The sequence below is a fragment of the Ailuropoda melanoleuca genome, chromosome 14 (assembly GCF_002007445.2).
Source record: "Ailuropoda melanoleuca isolate Jingjing chromosome 14, ASM200744v2, whole genome shotgun sequence".
Classification (NCBI taxonomy): domain Eukaryota; kingdom Metazoa; phylum Chordata; class Mammalia; order Carnivora; family Ursidae; genus Ailuropoda; species Ailuropoda melanoleuca.
In genome coordinates this window covers 33,627,806-33,647,869 of record NC_048231.1, presented here as the reverse complement: position 1 = coordinate 33,647,869, position 20,064 = coordinate 33,627,806, and the positions used below count along the sequence as shown (strand labels likewise).

At 50.8% G+C, this 20,064-nt stretch overlaps 1 long non-coding RNA gene across 1 annotated transcript in view; it reads right to left on the bottom strand.

The window, feature by feature from the left end:
- Positions 1-20,064, bottom strand: part of LOC117796070 — a 47,304-nt gene that overhangs the window by 2,628 nt on the left and 24,612 nt on the right. The window lies entirely within an intron of this gene.

The window sequence follows — 20,064 nt, the reverse complement described above, 5'->3', positions numbered from 1 at the left end:
CACCTACTCTTCTGACCTTGTTCTCTCCCCGTTTCCTTGAAGCAGAAACAGAAGCCACTGCATAGTGGTCGGGCAGGGGGAATTTTTCACGCATTCACACAGGAGATCCACCTGGGAAATACACAGTCCTGCATCCCTACAAAGAAGTCACAATATACACACTATGGGAACATTGGCTGCAGTGTGGGCAGGGGTGGCCGGGACCTGGGGAAGGCGATTTCCTGGGACCAGAGAGGATGGCAAGGGGATGAGAAGACCACCATGAGAAACTCGCATAGCCTCTAGCAGGAGTACAAATTGGTACAACCATTCTGGAAAGTTCCTTGGCATTACCTAGAAAAACGAAGAGACACATATTGTACAACTGGGCAGGGTACCTATTCTCCCAGGTATAGACCCTAGAGAAATCCCTACCCCTGTGTACCTGGGGACGTGGGTGGGACACGCCTACAAGCTTTGTTTGAGACAGCAGAGGACCAGAAGCTGCCCAAACACGCATCCAGTATAGAACAGATGGACACGTGGTGGTCCTGGCACGAGACACGTCTGGACACAATGGAATACTATGCAGCAGTGAAATGCACGACCTAAGGGTACAAGTGACAACGTGGTTGAAACCCCAACACATTATGCAGAATGAAAGGCACAATGCAGAGGACTTTGTACAGTGTGAGTCAACGCATGAAGACTTAAAATAGGCAAAACCAAACAATATAGTGTTTAAAGACATGTATTTGGTTTTTATGGAAAGCAAGGGACTGATTAACTAAATTCAAGAGACAGGCATCTCACAGGTAAGGACAAAGTGGGAGGCCATTTGGAGGGAGCACCAAGAGCCTTCAACACACTGGCCATGTCCCATTTGTTATGCTGGGTGGGGGACACTCGGGTGTTCATTTTTATCATTACCCTTTGAACCGTATTTGTAGGTTTTGGATTTGTTTGCATGATGAGTTCTGCAGTCACTGAAATCCTTTCTTTTTATTGTGTATGATAATAAGCATGGTAATCCAGGGGAGCTGATGGGCAGCGGGGGCCTTCTGTACTCCCTCCTTTAGAGCCAGAGGGCGTTTCATGCTCTGGGGTTGTGATGGTTAATTCTTTGTGTCAACTTGATTGGGTCACGGGGGTCCCCTGGCATTTGTCAAACATTATTCTGGGTGTCTCTGTGAAGGCGTTTCTGGATGAGATTAACATTTAAATTGGTAGACTGAGTAAAGCAGGTGGCTCTTCTGAAAGTGGGTGGGCCTCATCTAATCAGTTGAAGACCTACACACAACATAAAGGCTGAACAGGAGGAATTTCTCCTGCCTGACTGCCTTTGAGCTGGGACATCAGCTTCCCCCTGCCTTTGAATTCAAACTGCAACACTGGTTCTTCCCAGGTCTCGAGCTTACTTGCCTTCGTACTGAAACTAAGCCCATCGGCTCTCTTGATTCTCCCGGTTGCTGACTCACCCTGCAGATCTTGAGACCTGCCGGCCTCCATAGTGACATGAGCCAATTCCTTAGAATAAATCTCTTTTTATCTAGATTATCATCAATCTACCGTATTTCTTACAGTTTCTGTTTTCTCTGGACAACAACTAATACAAGGGTCAAAAGATATCTCGGGGCCAATATCCAGGAAGGATCACAAACAGGAATCCAGGAAGGGGGGGTGTGGCTGCAAAGTGAAATGTCTGCACACCCCTTCCTCTGGGCACATGAACCCCTGAAAGGGCTGGGAGCTGGGAGCAAGTCTAGATTTGGAACACAGCATATGCAAGCAGATGTCTGTGTAAAGGAGACACAATCAGTGGAAACGAGGGGAATTAATGCAGCATGAATGCATGCACACAGGAATGAATGAGTGTCTTAAAGCAAAGTGTCATTTCGTTCCCAGCTTCGGTATACTAGACAGGCTCAGAGTGGGAGGCTACCCCTGCAGCTCAGCTAAGCAAAGCTTCTAGTTGGATCTCTTTGGTTTTCTTTTTCCTAGTAAAGTTTTTAATGATACACAGAAATGTATACCCACAGACCTTAAATGTATAGCTTGATCAATGTTCACATCTGCTTCGCCAGCATCAAGATCAAGAAACTGAACCTTCCGGTACCCCAAGAGGCCCCGGTGGCACCCAATTTCACTTACTATCCTTTCTCCCTTCTCCCCAAAACCCACCCCCCCGAAACCATTATCTTGACTTCTGCACCCAACGTTAGTTTCACGTGTTTGTGAATTTTATACAAATAGAATCATTCAGCATGTCCTATTTTGAGTCTCGTTTTTCCCCTCAGTGTTCCGTGGGTGAAATTCACCTGTGTTGCTGGGTAGCTACGGTTCATTCATTCTGATTGAACAGTATCCCATTATACAAACAGACCCACAGTTCAGGTCTCTGCTGCCGAAGGACATTTGTGAAGCCATTATGTTGCTCTGAACATTCTTGCATGTAAGTTTGCGTTTTCCCCCATGTTTTATATAAAATTTTTCAACATACAGCAAAAAAAAAATTTTTTTTTTTACCGTGAGCACCCATACACACACCATCTACATTCCACCAATTAACATGTGACTCAACTTGCTTTATCAAGTATCTATCCCTGTGTCTACCCATCCATCTCCTTCCTTAGGTGTATTTCCAAGTAAATTGCAAATATTATTACACTTCCCCTTAAATACTATAGCATGCATATATTAACCAGAGTTCAGTATTTGTTTGCAATTTTTTCTTTTGACACAAGGCTTCTACGTGTGCAATTTGCTGTTGGCTACCTACACCCAGGAGGGGAACTGCAGAGGCATAGGGGGTGCACGCATACCAGTTTATTAGACGGTGCTAAATAGTTTCTCGAAGGGGTTGTAGTGGCTTGCTTGTTTGTGAGTGCTGGAAAGATCACCTCTTTTCCTGGTGACTCCACGGCCCAGCCTCTGCACAAAGTCATGAGAAAGTACGAGTACTTTCAAATACACCGCTTTTTCTGCTCTGGACAGACCTCTATCCAAGTACCAGGCATCTCTGTGAGTCTTGTTTCTTGTAGTCTCTTTAGCTAGACTTTGAGCCCCAAGAGGCCAAGCTGCTGAACATCGGCCTCCCAGCACAATGCCTGGCAGGGGACAGGCACTGGGAGAAGCGTGAGGAATGAATGAGTGGGTGCTGTGGAGCGGCCCGGCATCTCCCTGTCTCTGCACGGCAGGGAGCAGATCGCCACGGTTGGTCTAAAGAGACGGGATTAGCGCTGTTCTTAAAACCAAAGACCCATCATCACAGTCACTCAAGCAAAACCAAGTGCCTGGCGCCGAGGCAGCTTGGTTTCAAGGCTTAATTTAGCCTCTTCCCCGAGTTAACCCGAGATAGCTCAGACTCAGGAGGAAGGGGAGGGAAATAATCAGGTTAGCTGTGTTTACTTTCTGAGGACTCTGCAGCAGACCAAGGGCCCAGGAGAGGCCTTCTCCGCCCCAAGGAAGTTGTACCCCAAAGTCTGTTTCTATCGTGCTTGACTCATCAGACTCAAGTTCCCTGTAGGAACTGTGTCAGCAGTGTAGCTGGATTGCCAAGGCAGCTACCGAGGGCTTCCTAGGAGAGAAGTGGTTGGAACATTCTTTCCTTTGGAAAAAGTGGTCTGGCCAGAGTGTGAGGATAGACAGAGGGAGATTAGCTTGGAAGCCACAGGAGTAAGAGACCCGGGAGTGGAAACAAAACCAAAATAAGACAGAAAGCAAAGGCTGGGGCTGGGCCACATGTGACATGAAGCTTGCTGCTCCAGTTTTCGTTCCCTCCCTCCCTCCCTCCGCCACTGGCTCCTCCCTGCCAGGGACGGGATAGCAGGGAATGGGGAGTGACAGATGACGGGAAAGGCACGTCTTTTGGGGGTGATAAAAATGTTCTAAATGAAGGTTGCACAACTCCGTGTAGATAGTGAAACCACTGAATCGTATACTTTAAGCAGGTGAATTTTGTGGTTTGTGGATTGTTATTTTACTGAAGATTTATTTAAAATTATTTATTGAAAATGTAAAGATATCTCAAAAGTCTATTTCATTATTTTGTAAGATTTACTTGTTCACGTACTAGAGAGAGAGAGATAGAGAGAGGGAGAGAGGGAGCGAGCACATGTGCGCGCACACACAGAGGGGGAGGGGCAGAGTCTCAAGCAGACTCCCCGCTCAGCATGGAGCCTGAGGTGGGGCTCGATCTCATGACCCTGTGATCATGACCTGAGCTGAAGTAAAGAGTCAGATGCTCAACCGACTGAGCCACCCAGGCGCCCCACAAGTCTATTCCAAAAGGTTAGCATTTTCAATAGTCTCTGAAAGACAAAGTATCTAGAAACAAATCTAACAAAATGTGTAAAACCTTTATAAAGAGTATCAGAAAACTTTACTAACAGACATAAAATTAGACAAACATAAAAAGGGAGACGGGGCACCTGGTTGGCTTAGTCGGTGGAGCACGCGACTCTTGATCTCAGGGTTGTTGAGTTTGAGCCCCATCCTGGGTGTAGAGAGAACTTAAAATCTTACCAAAAAAAGGGGGGGGCTATACCATCTTCATGGAGTATAAGATTCCATATCCTGAAAGCACCGGTTCTTCTCAATGCGATCTACAGATTCTCTGTAATTCCAGTCAGTTTCTTCAAGGCTCTTGATGCCGAGAAGCTGATTCTAAAATGTGTATCAAAGTGCAAAGGGACTAAAGAAGAAGGAGGTTGGGGGATGTGCCTTAAAAGGCATCAAGAATTATGATGCTGCTTTAGTAACATCTCAGACAAACAGACCAAAAGAACAGAGACAGAGCTTCACGTGCATGAACAGGCTGATCAGAGGGAGGCAATGGACCTTTGGATAAATAATGCTGGAGTAACTAAGTATCCAGAGGGGGGGAAATGGAATCTCGAACTACTAGTTCATCCATTCCCGATGGATTACAGACAACTGTGAAAGGGAAAACTGGAGAACTTTTAGAAGACAATATAAGTGACTATCTTTACGATGCTGTGGTCGAGGTTATCTTAATAAGACATAAAGGCTCAAGCTAGAAGAGAAAATACTGATCAAGTCAGTAACATTACATTTAATGTTTATCAAAAAATACCATAAAAAAGTGAATAGTTAAATCGCAAACCGGGACACACATGTATCCTGTATATACCATATATACTACATATATCCTACATGTCACGTTAGAGTCAAATCAGTGAAGCATGCTAAACTTCCAGTAGAAAACTGGGCAAAAACCCAGTTCAGGAACTTCTCAAAAGAGCGAATAACTAGAAAGAAGCTAAACTTCCATAATCAGAGAAATGCAAATTAAAACACAAAGAGCTACCCAACAGCCATCAGATTGGCAAGAGCTAAAAAATCCAAGCCACCCAACACTGGCAAGACTCAGAGTCTGAGGCAAGAGAACAGCCTGGTTGCTGTCACTCGGGACAACAGGATGACATCATCTTGCAAAGCCGAACATACTCAGACCCTGGTAACCCGCCATCCCACCTCTGGGCACCCACCTGTACCTAGCTACCAGGTCACGCAGCCCAGAATGTTCACGGACAGCGCGAGCGGCATGCTGGAGACGGACAAAAATGCCCATTCCCAGCGGCCTGGACCTGCTGCCCTATTTCACATGCGGGAATTACGTACAGCGGTGAAAATGCCAGAAGACGCCCGCGTGGATCGTTAATGCAGCACTGCATGAAAAGTCATGCAGCCAAAGACGCACAAAAGGTGTTTCCCTTTATAGGAAGTTCGGAAACATGGAAAATCCAACAATACGTTGTCCAGAGATACAAACTTGATAAAATTACAAGGAAAAGAAAGACCATCATGAACACGAAGACAGGGCAGCCAGTACTAGTGAGTGTTCTTCATACTTTACATTTTTAAAAGATGCTTCTGTTTTCTAGTAATTAATAAATCAACTAATGAATTCATAGGTATGACAACAGAATAATTAATAGTAAAACAATACTGATGAAAACAGATCAAGAATTAATAACCACAGGAGCCTAAAGATGGGGGGGCACTGAGGGCCGTGCTGAGTACCACCAGCAGCACGGTGTTCTGTAACCGGGAAGGGGGCTGTCCTCGTCGCAGAGACGGAGGCCCCCACAGTGCGAGAGCGGTTTCCAGCCAACTGGTCCTCTGCTCGCTGCTTCTGAATAACACAACTGAGGGAGTGTCGAAGTTTTCCCAGCTGGGACGGAGGGATTTGGAAAAGAAGCCACAGGAGGACACGGGGCTGGGGGTGACCTAGGGGTGGGGACTGCAAGTCAGCTGGGAGGAGCCTGGACAGAAGTCAAGGGCTCCTGGAGCCGCAGCGGGTCAGGGCCAGCAGGTGCTGCGGTTGCTGGCCACCAGGTCTGCCCGGCGTCCATGGCCTTCTTTCGGTAGCAACGTCTCCACCCGGGCCCAGCCCGTTAGATGTTCAGGGAGCCCCAGATGGGGGAGGGTGTTAAGGGCGGAGTGGCTGTAAATGTTGGGTCATCGCAGCCATGGCTCTAGAATGAGCCTCCGTGGGCTGCCACCATCTGGGCGCCTGGAGCCAACCTGACTTCTGACCTTTTTCAGATTATGTTCACCTTTCCATCCATCCCATGAATGACCTTCTACAACCACCCTGAAAAATAGTGCAGTTTCACTGAAGGCAGTCAGAGCCCGTTTCTTATTGATATCAGCCGCTTACAACCACGGAACTTTTACTCACACAGAAGACACAACCGAGTGTGTTTTGTTTGCTTCCTCACCTGACCTTTCCAACCCCCCTAGACGAGCTCCGCCAAGTGCTTCCTGAATACCTCCCGTGGCTCTGGGACTTTGCATGGTCAGGACAGCTCATTCCACCTGCCGGCAGCTCCGCTTTAAAATGGCACATCCTCGCTGTGGCCAGGGCCCACTGGACCCATGGGTATAACTAGGAACCAAGCAAAACCACATCCCGATGCCAGGGGGGCATCTCTGGGTGGCCTCTCGCTGCTCAAGAAGTGGGAATTCGAGCTGGGGGGGGCTTTGCCGTGTGTGAGAAGGTTCTAACGGCCTTTCCGCAACTGAGCAGAGACCTTCAGACAGAAAGGAGTAGACTTTGGTTTCATGGAATTCTCGTTGAGACCTATTTTTCAAAATAATGCCAATCTGGGGGCACCTGGGTGGCTCAGTTGATGAACCCAACTCTTGATTTTGGCTCAGGTCGTTAGGCCGAGTCCTGCATCGGGCTCCGTGCCAGAGGGGGTCTGCTTGAGATTCTCTCTCCCTCTGCCCTTCCTGCTCATGCTCGCTCTCTCTCTCTCAAAATAAATCTTAAACAAAAAATAATGTCAGCCTGGGACTACATCTGTGTGAAAGGTACCACCCAGGCAAGACACGGGAAGGGACCAGGCCACTCAAATTCCTTCCATGACTCGCCAGTTGCGTTCTTTCTCTGGAGCGTTTCAGGCTCAGTTGCAATTCCAAGTGTTTCTCCATCTCGGGAACACTTCCACCTTTTGGGATGAGGAGGATACACTCTGATCCTCTTTATGAGGATAAGCTCCTACTTAGAATTTCAGAAACCCTGGGGGACCCATCGAGTGGATGTAGCAGGAACGTCTTCCCAGAGAAGAGACCTCAGTGGTCACCTGAAACACAGCACCCCTCGGGAACCCGAGGCCCGGGCTTCCAAAAAATATCCCAGAGCACTCGTGCTGATCCAAGCTCCAGGCAAAACCGTGGCCAAAAGCCAGTAGAAGACAAGGCCTCTGGCCCTCTAGGACCCCGCGGCCCCATCACTCTGGTGATGTGAGCCCAGGGCACTGGGGAGCACGGAGAATGCAGGAGTCCAGCCCTGACTGGGAGGGCACAGAGGGAATTGTCTCTGGAAGATGGGTGGCGTTGAAGCAGAGATGAGAAAGTCTAGTGGGACTTGCTCAGCGAAGGTGCCAGAGGAGGGGCGAGCAGTCAGGAGGCGTGCAGGTGCAAAGGAAACGCAGAAGCGTGGAAGGTGGCCGAGCGTCGGGCGATGAAGCATCATGGCGAGCGTGGGCAGAGTGGAGGCTGCAGGTATAAGGGGAGGCCGGAATGGGGACTCTTGCAAACCACGCAGAAGACTTTTGGAATTTATCCAGTAGGTGTGGTGCGTCCGTGATGCGCACTTCCTATTTCTTTCCTCAGTGGCACCTGTACACATGCAGACCCTTTGGATGCCTCAGATGCCTCATCCTGAATTTTAAGAGCCCATTTAGCTCCTAAGAGCTCCATCAGGCTGCACTAAGTAAAAGCTGGTGACCTTTTGGCTCAGGCGGCCTCCAGCTCTGCCCACCATTCCACAAGGAGGCCTTGCCGCTTGCCTTCCGGGGCTTGGGAAATCCCTGGGAGCCTCCCCTGCAAGGAACAGGCGCCCTGCACCGGGGCGAGGTCCTGGGCAGGCGTTGGGCTTGTCTACAGAGGACAAACGCCTCCACATGTCCCCGTGCCCAGCCTGGGTGGCCACAGAAGGCCTGGGTGCCCCTCATGGCTACTAAGGGGGTGGCAGCCAGGATAGCCCTGGGGACCGGAATTTTCTTCCATGAGGCCCAAAGAGTCACTGAAGACAAAGGACATTGGCAAAGCATTTAATTTGCTCAACAAAAGCTCACGATTCTTCTTCTTCTTAACAAGTAGAGTGTGGTCCCTCACGAACTGCTGAGATGTTGTTGGCTACACCTGGGCACGCGAGGCCATTCCCTGCCATGCCGTGGCCCGTAGCTGCCTCTCCAGCTACACTTGACCGTGGCACCCGTGGCTGCTAACGAGTTAAGCACACAGTATGGGCCAAGCGCCGGACCATTCGGCCAGCCACCACTCACCAGTGTTTACCCAGCACCTACTATTCGAGGATAGCGGGATACAGACAAAAGTAAGCGCTCTTCCCACTTTGGAGATAAGGAATTGAGACTCAAAATAATGACTCAACACCTACAAGACGCCAGGCAGGGCTGTAGAAAGCAGCGATAGAGCAGTGACTAAAACACATAATTCATCAAAAACGGAGTCAGGATTGAACTCAGCAGTTGATTCTGCTACCCAATGTAGCCCATCTCCTGCCCGCCCTCAAGTGTCCCCCACACTCCATTCTACCACCCTCCCAGCCCCCGCCCCCGCTGAGCTTCTGCCACAGTGCCTTTGCTCACGCTCCCTTCTTGGCTTGGACAACTGCCACTCATCCTTCCAGGCTCAGCTTGGTTGGCAGCATCTCCGGGGACCCCCGTCTTGATGTCGGGAGGCCTGCTGCAGGCTGCACACGAGCATCTCCTGCCTGACTTTGTAACGATCTCTTTGTCTGGAGCCTTCCCCGCTGAACTGCGAGCTCCTCGGGTGGGACAGGCCTCGGTCTGATTCATCTCCATGTCCCCCTGCCCCGTGCGTGGAATACCAATGGTGCTCAGTGTACTGAGTCAGTGAATGAATGAAAAGAAGGGCCTCAAGTGAGTCTGGGGAGCTGAGATTCCATGTCAGGAGAGGGAAAGTCGTGGGAGGCAGCAGAGTGGATGGCAGGAATAGTCCAGCCCACCCAGCTGGACCTCTCTAGAAAGATGCAAGCAGTGAGGGGAACCTGTGTCAAATGAGATGCCTTCTTTCCCGACTCTCCAAGAGGGGTCAGCCAGGGCCAGCAGGCTGGGCTAGTGAAAGTGGGGGCGGGGGTGGCTTGGGGCGGGGATGCTTGGTGGGGAGACCAAGCAGTCATCAGCCCTGAGGCCAAGTCAGAAGGACCACTCCTGCCCCAGGAGCTCCTCGCCTCTTCCTTCTCTTGAGTGCAAAGTGTCACGCTCAGAGCCTTGGACGGAGTGGGATCTGTCTTCCTGCTCTGCTCCTACGTGCGGAAGAGCCTGGGTAAACCTCCCCGGATTCCGCTTGTCCATGTGACCACGGAGAGTAGGGACCCCGATGATGCAGTACAAGGGCCCTCGGCAGACTCGCTTCTTTCTTCCCCACCTGATGCAAACAAGGCTTAGTTTACTGCACATGGAGTAAGAAACGTTTAAACACTGATAAAAAGAGAAAAAACAGCTCCCTGGGCTAACAGCTAAGGGTAAATGAATCGGTATTTCCCTTGCTCAGATGAGGACACATTTTTTAGTTTTCGGAAAACTGAATTATATTAACCTAGACTTCCCCAAGGAGCACAAGTCATGAGCTCTCGCTCTGCGGCAAAGCTGCTTAAACCAAGCAGTGAAAACGAGGCTCAGGCCTGTGGTCTGGTCCTCTAGCCCCACCAGCTATGTCACACCCGCCTGCTATGCACCCACTTGGCCATGGACCCCACTTGCCGGTAGACTCCACCCCCAATTCCCAGGACCAGGAGGAAGCAGGGAAGGAGCCTGGGACTCGGGCCCCAGTGAGCTGTGTCCCTGAAACACATGACGTCCCCCACACCCCCAGCCCAGTCCTCACCTGTAATTGGCTCAGGATGGACACAAATCGTTGACTTTCAACAAGAGACAAATATTTTCCAACAGTTGAGCAAAAAGCTTGCTGGAAGGCAACTGGGCAGCACCTAACAGAACTACATACGCGTCGGCCGCCAACGTAGCGAGCCCCCCGTCTTGGACTCTACGCGAAGAGGAGCCCCAGCTCAACAACAACACGCCTGCAAGTTTTGGTTTTTTTTTAAAGATTTTATTTATTTATTCGACATAGATAGAGTCAGCCAGCGAGAGAGGGAACACAAGCAGGGGGAGTGGGAGAGGAAGAAGCAGGCTCATAGCGGAGGAGCCCGATGTGGGGCTCGATCCCACAACGCTGGGATCACGCCCTGAGCCGAAGGCAGACGCTTAACTGCTGTGCCACCCAGGCGCCCCACGCCTGCAAGTTTATTCACCGAAGCACCATCTGTAAACGCAACAATGTGGGAACCAACAGAAATGCCCGGACATAGGGAACTGGTTGAATAAACTCTGGTCCCTCACACAATGAAGCACTCTGCAGCTATCAAGAAGCCAGGTGTGATATGAACAGATTTGGAGAAAATTCCACGACACACCATTCCCTTCGAAAAGCAAAGATGGAAGAGTATTTACGGTATGCTACCACTCACGTGAGAAAGGATGACAGAGTATATAACCTGCTTGGTATACCAGCAAGAGTCAATTAGATATGGGGGTGCCTGGGTGGCTCAGTCGTTAAGCATCTGCCTTCGGCTCAGGGCATGGTCCCGGAGTCCTGGGATCGAGCCCCACATCAGGCTCCTCTGCTATGAGCCTGCTTCTTCCTCTCACTCCCCCTGCTTGTGTTCCCTCTCTCGCTGGCTGTCTCTATCTCTGTCGAATAAATAAATAATATCTTAAAGAAAAAAAAAGAGCCAATTAGATGTGGAACAGACTGGCTCCTAATGGAGGTGAGTGATAAAGGGGTGGAGTGGGGGGACGGGACTGGGATGGCAGGGACAGAGGGAGTGACACTTCTCGGAGTGTCTGAGATCTTCTATGCTCTGACTTAGAAGCATCACAATGTTCACGTGACCTTCAAACCGCCCCACACAAGATGATTATAACCAACCGAATGTGAGGGAAACCCAAAGTCAAGTATAAACACCAACAAATGGACCAAACCATTACAAATACATGGCACGTCCACGCAGAAGGGGGTGGGAAGGAAAAGCACTCACCTCAGAGACTCTGGAAACAGTATCCTGACCAAACAGTGAAAGGCCGAAGACAAAACACTGAACACAGATGTGGTCACCTACAGGCCAAGTGTTTCTCACAGGGGTGTGGGCTAGCAATTCAGAGCACACGCTTACTTGAATTAAGTGAATATAATATTTTAGCTCCTGACAGCTGGTCTCTCCCTGTTGGGAGAAGGAAGTTACAAATGCAGAACGGGGAGAAGGCTCAAATGGAGCTCCCACTGTTGGACTGGGATTCGAGATCTCAGAGCAGACTCAAGGTTTGCAATGTACAGACAGGTAGACAGGCACAGAGACACCCATGATGTCATCCCAGCTCTGTCCCCTGAAGGGGCCTAAGAGCAGCGATGTCCCAGAAGCAATGAGCACACCAGCTCCCAGACCTTGGTTTCTAGGCACCATGCCCCAGTGCAGGACCCAGGACTCCTTGGAGAAGTGGCTGATTACAGGGCTGGGGAAATACAAGATGAGCCTTGGACACCTTGTGATTCGAAAAAGCAAGGAAGTGCCCCCCCCCTAAATACAAGGGGGCATGGGCTGGCCAAATCCACAAGCGCAAAACTGAAGGACCTCTTAATATTAGGCCAAGCCCGCAATCATCTGAGCCAGAAAATAAATAACGATTGTATCTGCTTGTGATTCATAGAATAAAGTAAATACCCAAAAGTCTATACTGATACAAATAAATAATCATAAATATATAAATGGGGGGAAAGGCTAGTTCTTTCTTACAGTAGAATTCCAAGCAATCAATGCAGAAGGAAAGCTGGAAACAAGAAAATCACCATCAGGCAAACTTCACAGCAATAACTGCTGGAGGCAAGATCCACTGACAGATGCTTAAAGTAACAGGTGGAAGCTAAGAAGAAACAGGATTTGCATGGTCTCGAAGTAACTTCCCCAAGGAATCTGTAATCACCAAGTAAAGACGGAAACTTTATGGTAGAGAAGCTGGGCAGACGCCACTGTGGCCAGCAAACAAGGTCAACAACACCAGTGACAGGACATGGACACCGTGACTCCCCGACAGGAGGCGTGAGCAGGACACAACAACCCTTCTGTGGTGTTCTTGCCAAAAATGCACACCCTTGGGCCACTCCTGATGAAACCCTAGACAAAACCAAACTGAGGGACAGTCTATACGAAATAACTGATGAGAACTTTCCAGGACAAGGAAAGAGCAAGCAAGCCTTCTGGACAGGAAGGAACCAGGATACCCGGGTAAAGCAATGTGGGGCCCACTGGGGCCCCAAGGCAGAAAGGGCACAAGTGGAAAACCCGGTGACGTCTGAACAAGGCGTGTGGTTGTATGGGGCTCCCTCTCAGGGTCTGCTGACCACACTCTGGTCATGCAGGCTGAGGACCTGCGGATAAGCAGGGGGGAGGGAAACCTTCGGAACTATTTCTGCAACTTTCAAGTCTAAATTAGTGTGTTTGTTTGGAAAAGAGAGGTAAGGCTTATTTCACAAACACTTACGCCAACCCACCAGGCCTTTGCCAGGCCCTACTTAGGATTTGCTCCAGTGTGAATTGTTTATGGGGGTGCGAGGGGGACAGATGCTAAGGAGTCTTAGCTTCGAACCACAGCTTCCAGCGGCCTTAGGTCACAGGCTCTGGGTCACTCCTTGGTTATAGAGACCCCCGGAACTGAAGGGAACTTCTGGAACATTCAGCCATGGCTGGAGTCCTAACGGGGAGGGGTCTATAGTTAGGCCCTGTGGGGTTCTCTCTAATTCCCCTGGACCCCCTGCAGACGCTGCCCACCCTGGCTCTCAGAAGCAATCAGGATCCGAGGCCACCGTCTCTCAGGAGCTGAGTCTCGAGGGTCCTCGGTTCCAGTCACCTTGGATTCTGTGTTTCGGGGCTAATACCCAGGCTTTGCCAGCACACATCTGTGGCTTTCTTCCTAGGACCAGGTTTCCGACTGTGCAGGCTCTGTGAGCTCCTATCCCAGAAACCTGCTTGGTGACCCTGGGTCTGGGCTGTTGACTCTTGTACCTGTCCCCTATCCTCCAGGGCCAAGTGTCCTACTCCAAACCCTGCCTGCTCTGCTCCTGAGGCTGGGGGTGCAGGCTGCATGCCTTCCTGAGTTCTGCCCGTGTCCACCTCACCTCTCTCCCTCTGCCCCTTAGCTTAGCACAGCTTTTGGGATGTCCCCCACTGCCCAGTGTCCCATGGACCCTAAATGTCGACTGCTTGTCTGGCTTCCGCCTGTGTGCCGGACTTTTCCCCAGCTTCCAAAAGAGGCAGGTCCCAGTCTGAGCCAATCCCTGAGGCCATGCTGCCTGTCTCCAGGTACATCAGGCAAGGCCCCAGGTCTAACGGACTTAGCAAAACCTATGCTACGGGGGGGAGTGAGCTGTCGAACACATTCAGACCCCACACAGCCTGCCGAACCCCTCCTCCCCAGCTGCGCTGATTACAGAGGACAACAAATCTTCTGACACTCTCTCCCATCGAGAGGCAAGCACCTGCGTCCCCTCCCCTTGGGTGGCAGCATACAGGGGCAGGGGCCGTGGGCAGTTTCTGGGTCCAGCCCGAAGAGGCTGACAACCTTCACCTCCTGTCTCGGAGCGCTCTACTCTGGGGGAAGCCAGTCACCACGTAAGTCCGACCACCCTGGGACTACCTGCTACGAAGAAGCCCAAGCTAGCCCCCCGGACAGGAGCATGGAGAGAGAGATGTCCCCGCGGGGGGAGCCTTCAGCACTCCTGCCCCCCCCCCCACCAGCTGCCTCCAGGGCAGGACAGCCCGAGTCAGAGCTGCCTGGCTGAGCCCATCCACCCCCAGCACCATGAGAGACGATACTGACTTTGTCTCAAACCACTGAATTTTAGGCTGGTTTGGTAACATCGTAAGAGGTAAAAGGACCCTGACTGAGAAAGCCTTTCATTAGAGATGTTTCTTTAAGCAGAAGCAAGCGCTTCTGGCAGAATCTGATAGATAAACAGGCAGACAGACCCTTTTGGGGGAAGAGCAAAGATTACAAACATTCTCGTTTGTAGAATGGGGGTCATGATTCCCTGAGGAATAGGATGAGCTCTGCGTGAACCAGACAATGGATCGAGCTGGCTGCATCTGTGATTATGTCCCCGTGTGTCACTGTGCGTGTGTGTGTGTGGGTGTGTGTGTGTGGTGGTGGGGGGGTCACTGCACACCTCAGTTCCGAGTATTCACAGATCCCGAGAATCCAGCAAGGTCTCTGGATTTCAGGTCTGGCCCCGCCTCACACGGACGACTCTGCTTGGCTGGGCCAGCATCCAGCCCTTCCCCCTCGCGAGCGGTCTGGGCCACCGTGAAGCCAGTGTTCTGAGCACTTACACGCACGGGCCATTTGAATCCTCACACCAGATGAAGAGGGGATGGTGCTATCGCCACGTTTATAAATGAGCAAAGTGGGGCCAGCAAGGCGGAGGGGAGGAAGGGACCTCCCCTCTCAGTTCCCATAGCCAGCAGGTATAAGAGAACTGGGATTCGAACCCACACATCCAGACCAGGTCCACCCTGTCAGAGGGCCCGGTATATGGCTTCCTGGCAAGCGGCCACAAGCTTCCCTTCTTTCATCCCTGAGCCTGTTTCCTTGTCTGCAAAATGGGATGATAACACCCACCTGATAACTGCAGTATGGACCACAGGAGACATTCACGGGGTCTGATGCATATGTCTCCCTCTCTCTCTACCTGCACTCTTTATGGCTTCAAGTTGCCACGGAAGCATATTTACTAAGAAAATGTACGTTCCTTTTTTTTTCTCTTCCAAAGTCCCACAAGGGAAAGGATCATCTTTTTCAAGGCAATCCAACTTGAAGATCTTGATCAGATCAGAACTAGAAGCTGAACAAGGGTAGAGGAAAGTGGACCCCCCCCAGCAATATGGAGGCATCCGTTTTTATGCCTTCCCCACAAGCTCTACAGTGAGAGGTCCAACTAGAATATGGAAGGGATGTGGCCACAGTCCTTCCAAGAAGCCCGTCGCATGATTCTCTGGTACTCGTACGTCCCCACTTCTAAACACCGTGGGGAGATCCCAGGGTTTTGGAACGGCTCCTGTAATTGAGATTTCTTAGCATTCATGTTTTGCTGAGCAAATGGCTCAGCCGGCTAGCTGTGGTTCAACAGTCTGTATTCCATGAATATTTTTCTTTGGAGGGCTGTACCCATCAACATTTCACTTACTCAGGAGCATTTGCATTTTAATGTGATTTTTTTCAACATAACCGGACAGCTGGGTGGGTTCCCCCTCTCCTGAGATCCAAAAATCTCATCTCAGCATATGGATCTCTCCAAGTGTGTTTGGGTCCAGGCTGGAAACCGCATCCCTCTGAATGATAGCACTTTTGAAGAAATTGCTACTGACATACAGAGAAAAATCTGGGTTATAATTTCGATCCAATGCTTGTCCAAAACGAACAGGGAAAAACTGTTTTAAATGGATTTTGCTATAAGGTGTCATCTCTGAAAAATATATACATGATGCAGGTCCTGCCTACCGATCCACGTTCCTACTTCCCTTCCTAGTCACTCCTGTACCAACTAGACCAGCACCCTCTATCTTTTTGGAAAATACCACCCCAGGACCTTTGCACTTGCTGTCTCCACTATCAGAATACACGTTGTTCCAACTTTTATGCTGACTTGCTCTTTCCTAGCATTCAGGCTTTGCTCAGACATCCTATCGTCAGAAAGTCTTGCTGGCCACTCTGTTGATAAAGGTCCCCCTCTTCTCACTCTCCAACCATTGCCCTACTTTACTTTCATCAAAGTGCTGATCACAACTCGAAGGTGCATTATTTTTTCACTATTCCTCCCCCCTTGGAAGACAAGCCACGTGACAGCAATCTTGTCCTCTGCGGGAGACCCAGCGCCAAGTACTGCAAAGACAGCAAACTGTTTTTGAGGGAATGTGTTAAGTGCCCATTTTCCAGAAGAGGAAGCTGTGGCTCTCTGAGGGCAAGTGATTTGTTCACGATGGCAGAGCCAGGAGCTGGGGGAGTCCACCCTTGGCCTGAACGAGCGCAAATCAGTAAGATTAAGATTAACTCCTACACTCTACACTTGCATAACTGACTTTCTCGGACTCCATCCAAGCACACTGGCTCTTCCGACGTCTCTACTACCATCTCCCTGGGGCCTGGGGCCCAGAAGGTGCTCAGAAAATGCTCCCCTCTTTCCCTTGCCCTACTCTTCCCATCTGACCCCTTGCAGAATGCTCAGCCTGTCCTGGGACAGTCCTGCCATGTGACTGCCCAGATTTCTGCTGGGGCACCTCAGGTGCGGGGGGGGGGGAGCTGCTGCTCAGATCCTCGCCTCCCGCAAAGCAGGCTCTGGTCAGCGCCGGCCGCGGGCAGGTTCTCAGCCCAGCCAGACAACCGCACGTGCTTATTTGTCCGCTAAGCACAAGCCTTCTGGAGCGATTTCTTGGATCACCTCCCACCACCTCAAACATTTGGTCAGAGAATAGAAGGCAGAATCAATAAGTGATCACTGAAATAAAAAGGGAAAAATACGCTCTTCAAAGACAGTAAAGAAGGCCAAAAAAAAAAAAAAGGAAAGAAAGAGAGAGAGAGAATCATGAAGCACTTATAAACCACATGTCCTCATTCTTGTCTGACTGCACATCAACGGGCCATACTTTCCCTCCATGAGCCTCTGTTTGCCTGTCCATAAAATGGGGATTTGGGCCAGGTGGGCTCACTCTTTCTTTCTTTTTTCTTAAATTTTATTATGTTCTGTTAGTCACCATGCAGTACATCATCAGCTTTTGATGTAATGTTCCATGATTCATTGTTTGCGTATAACACCCAGTGCTCCACGCAATACGTGCCCTCCCTAATACCCATCACCAGGCTAGCCCATCTCCCGCTCCCCTCCCCTCTGAAACCCTCAGTTTGTTTCCCGGAGTCCATAGTCTCTCTCTTTCTAAAGCCAAGCTGCTTGCCTCCCTTTGCTACTGTCTGCTGATGCCAACAGCGGCACCCAGCACCACTCACCCTCCAAACCACCTGGGATCCTTGGCCACCTCGTCATACGTGCTAACAGCCCACACACTTACTGTGTCCTTGGCAGTGCCCACCACCTGTTCCGGCCGGCTCATTTACTCCTCGGCACAGTCGCGTGCATGAGGGAGTGGCTGTGCCCTGTGCTGGACAGGAAACCTATCTGCCTGCTAGTGGCAAGCCCCCCACTGCCTGGGCTCCTGCCAGCCGGGGCCACGCTCTGCCCCCTTGCAGGCTCCACCCCGAAACATGAACTCTTCCTGCTGCAACTAGGTCTCCATCCTCCACACCCCTGGCCCTGAGCTGTTCCATGCTTGCAGGAAGATTTCATACACGTTAGCTGAGCAAACAAGAAAAACCAAGGACAAGGTACAGCTCCCGGTGAGTGCCTCCGTCTCAGATCCTGTGGGATCGGAGAGGCTTCCCGAAGCCGGGGGACTGTTCTAAATGCCCTTAAGTGATTTTACGGTTTCCTCCCTGCAAGTTGGAAAGTTCAAAGGAGAAAGTTCTCAGGAGCAGAAGATGAGGATAAATGAGCCAGAGTACCGATGTCCATGTTTATTCCACATTTTTCTGTTAGGCACCTGTCTGGAGTCACAGACCTGCTGGAATTCTGCATGCAGGTGGAAGCTGCCCCTGCCCCCACCCCCGGACCCCAGAGTCCCTCCCGTGGATGCTGATTCACATGCAACCAGTGAGTATGCCCCGGGGTCCCCCCATAATAGCCCCCCAACTGGAGGCTCTCCTGTCCTGCAAGGGACAAGCCCACGTCTTTACTGGGAGCTGTGGCGAGCCCTCGGAAAGGCCACTGGGCAGGGAAGAAGCAACCGTCTCAGGAGGGGGCTGGCTGCGTGCCCCCTGACAACCACAGAACTCAGAAGGAAATCCAGTGTTACCCCCCCGCTGGGGCAGTGTAGACAGCTGGATGGGAAATCCAAAACTAGTGAACAAGGAAGTCAGAGAAAAGGAGAAAACCAAGGGTCTGTCCCTGCAGGCGTCTGCTCAGTGGCCAGCTGTGGGACCTTCAGCAGGCCACTGCCCCTTGTGGGTCTCACTGACCCCATCTTTCAATCAGACTGGAGCAGACGGACTATCAGACAATCGCTGCTGTTGCTGCCTGCTCCTACATCCCATTATTCAACAGCCTGAGTTGGGAAATTTCTGAGAGTAGAAGGGGATCAGAAAGCCAGGCATCTACTGGAGCCACCGGGATCCACCAGCAAAAAGAACTCTTCCAGGGCACCTGGGAGGCTCAGTCGGTGAAGTGTGTGCCTTCAGCTCAGGTCATGATCCCAGGGTCCTGAGATCGAGCCCCTCATCAGGCTCCTCGCTCAGCGGAGAGCCTGCTTCTCTCTGCCTGCTGCTCCCCCTGCTTGTGCCCTCTCTCTCAAATAATTAAAAAAAAAAAAAAAAAAAAAAAAAAAAAAAGAACGAACTCTTCCTCCTTTGCAGAGATCTGAGCCACTGCTCTCAGCTGACGCTGCCCAGAGCACACTGCATCTCAACGACACTCTCCGACCACCCTCCTCTCCAGCTGCATTTTGCAAGTGTATTTCTCTGCATCCCTGGGCATACCGTAAATGATGGCTGGAGGGCTGGGGCTGTGACGGATCTCCCAGGACGGCTTCGAACACCCTCCCGAGTGGAGACCGCTACCTGTCCCACCAAATCCACACTCCACCTTCCCCTGGCGCACAGCCAGGCTACATTTCCCATCTGCCTGCAATAAGGTGTGTGCAGCTGCGCGACTGAGGTCTTGACAGAGGAACGTGAGCAAAGTGCTTTGGGTGGACAAGTGGCCCGTCACTCTCTCTGCCTTCCCTCCAGCTTGGAACAGAAGGCAAGGATGTCGGGGCACCTGGGTGGTGCAGTCGTTAAGAGTCTGCCTTCGGCTCAGGGCATGATCCCGGCATTCCGGGATCGAGCCCCACATCAGGCTCCTCCACTAGGAGCCTGCTTCTTCCTCTCCCACTCCCCCTGCTTGTGTTCCCTCTCTCGCTGGCTGTCTCTCTCTGTTTAATAAATAAATAAATAAATTTAAAAAAAAGAAAAGAAAAAAAAGAAGACAAGGATGTCAGAGGACCCAGAGCATGGTGGAGCCAACGTGGGGAAGCCGAGTCCCTGCATCACTGCACGGAGGACAGCTGTCCCCCAACCAGGGACACCCACCAAGACGATTTACACCTGGGAAATAAACCTCTACGGTGTCGGAGCCAGTATATCTCGGGGATGTGTCTGACAGTCACGTTGGTTGCTCTAATACGTTAGTTCTACCCTTTAAAAAAAATTAAAAAGACAATAGTTGCATTTTGAAAGGGGAGGGTGGTTAAAAAGTTTAATGTAGCTGCCATTTTTCCTTTGGAACTGGTCTTTCTGGGGCTTTGGGGATCAGATGGCATGTCGTCCTACTGACACACCCATGCCACACTTGTCCCACAACCTACTATTTGCA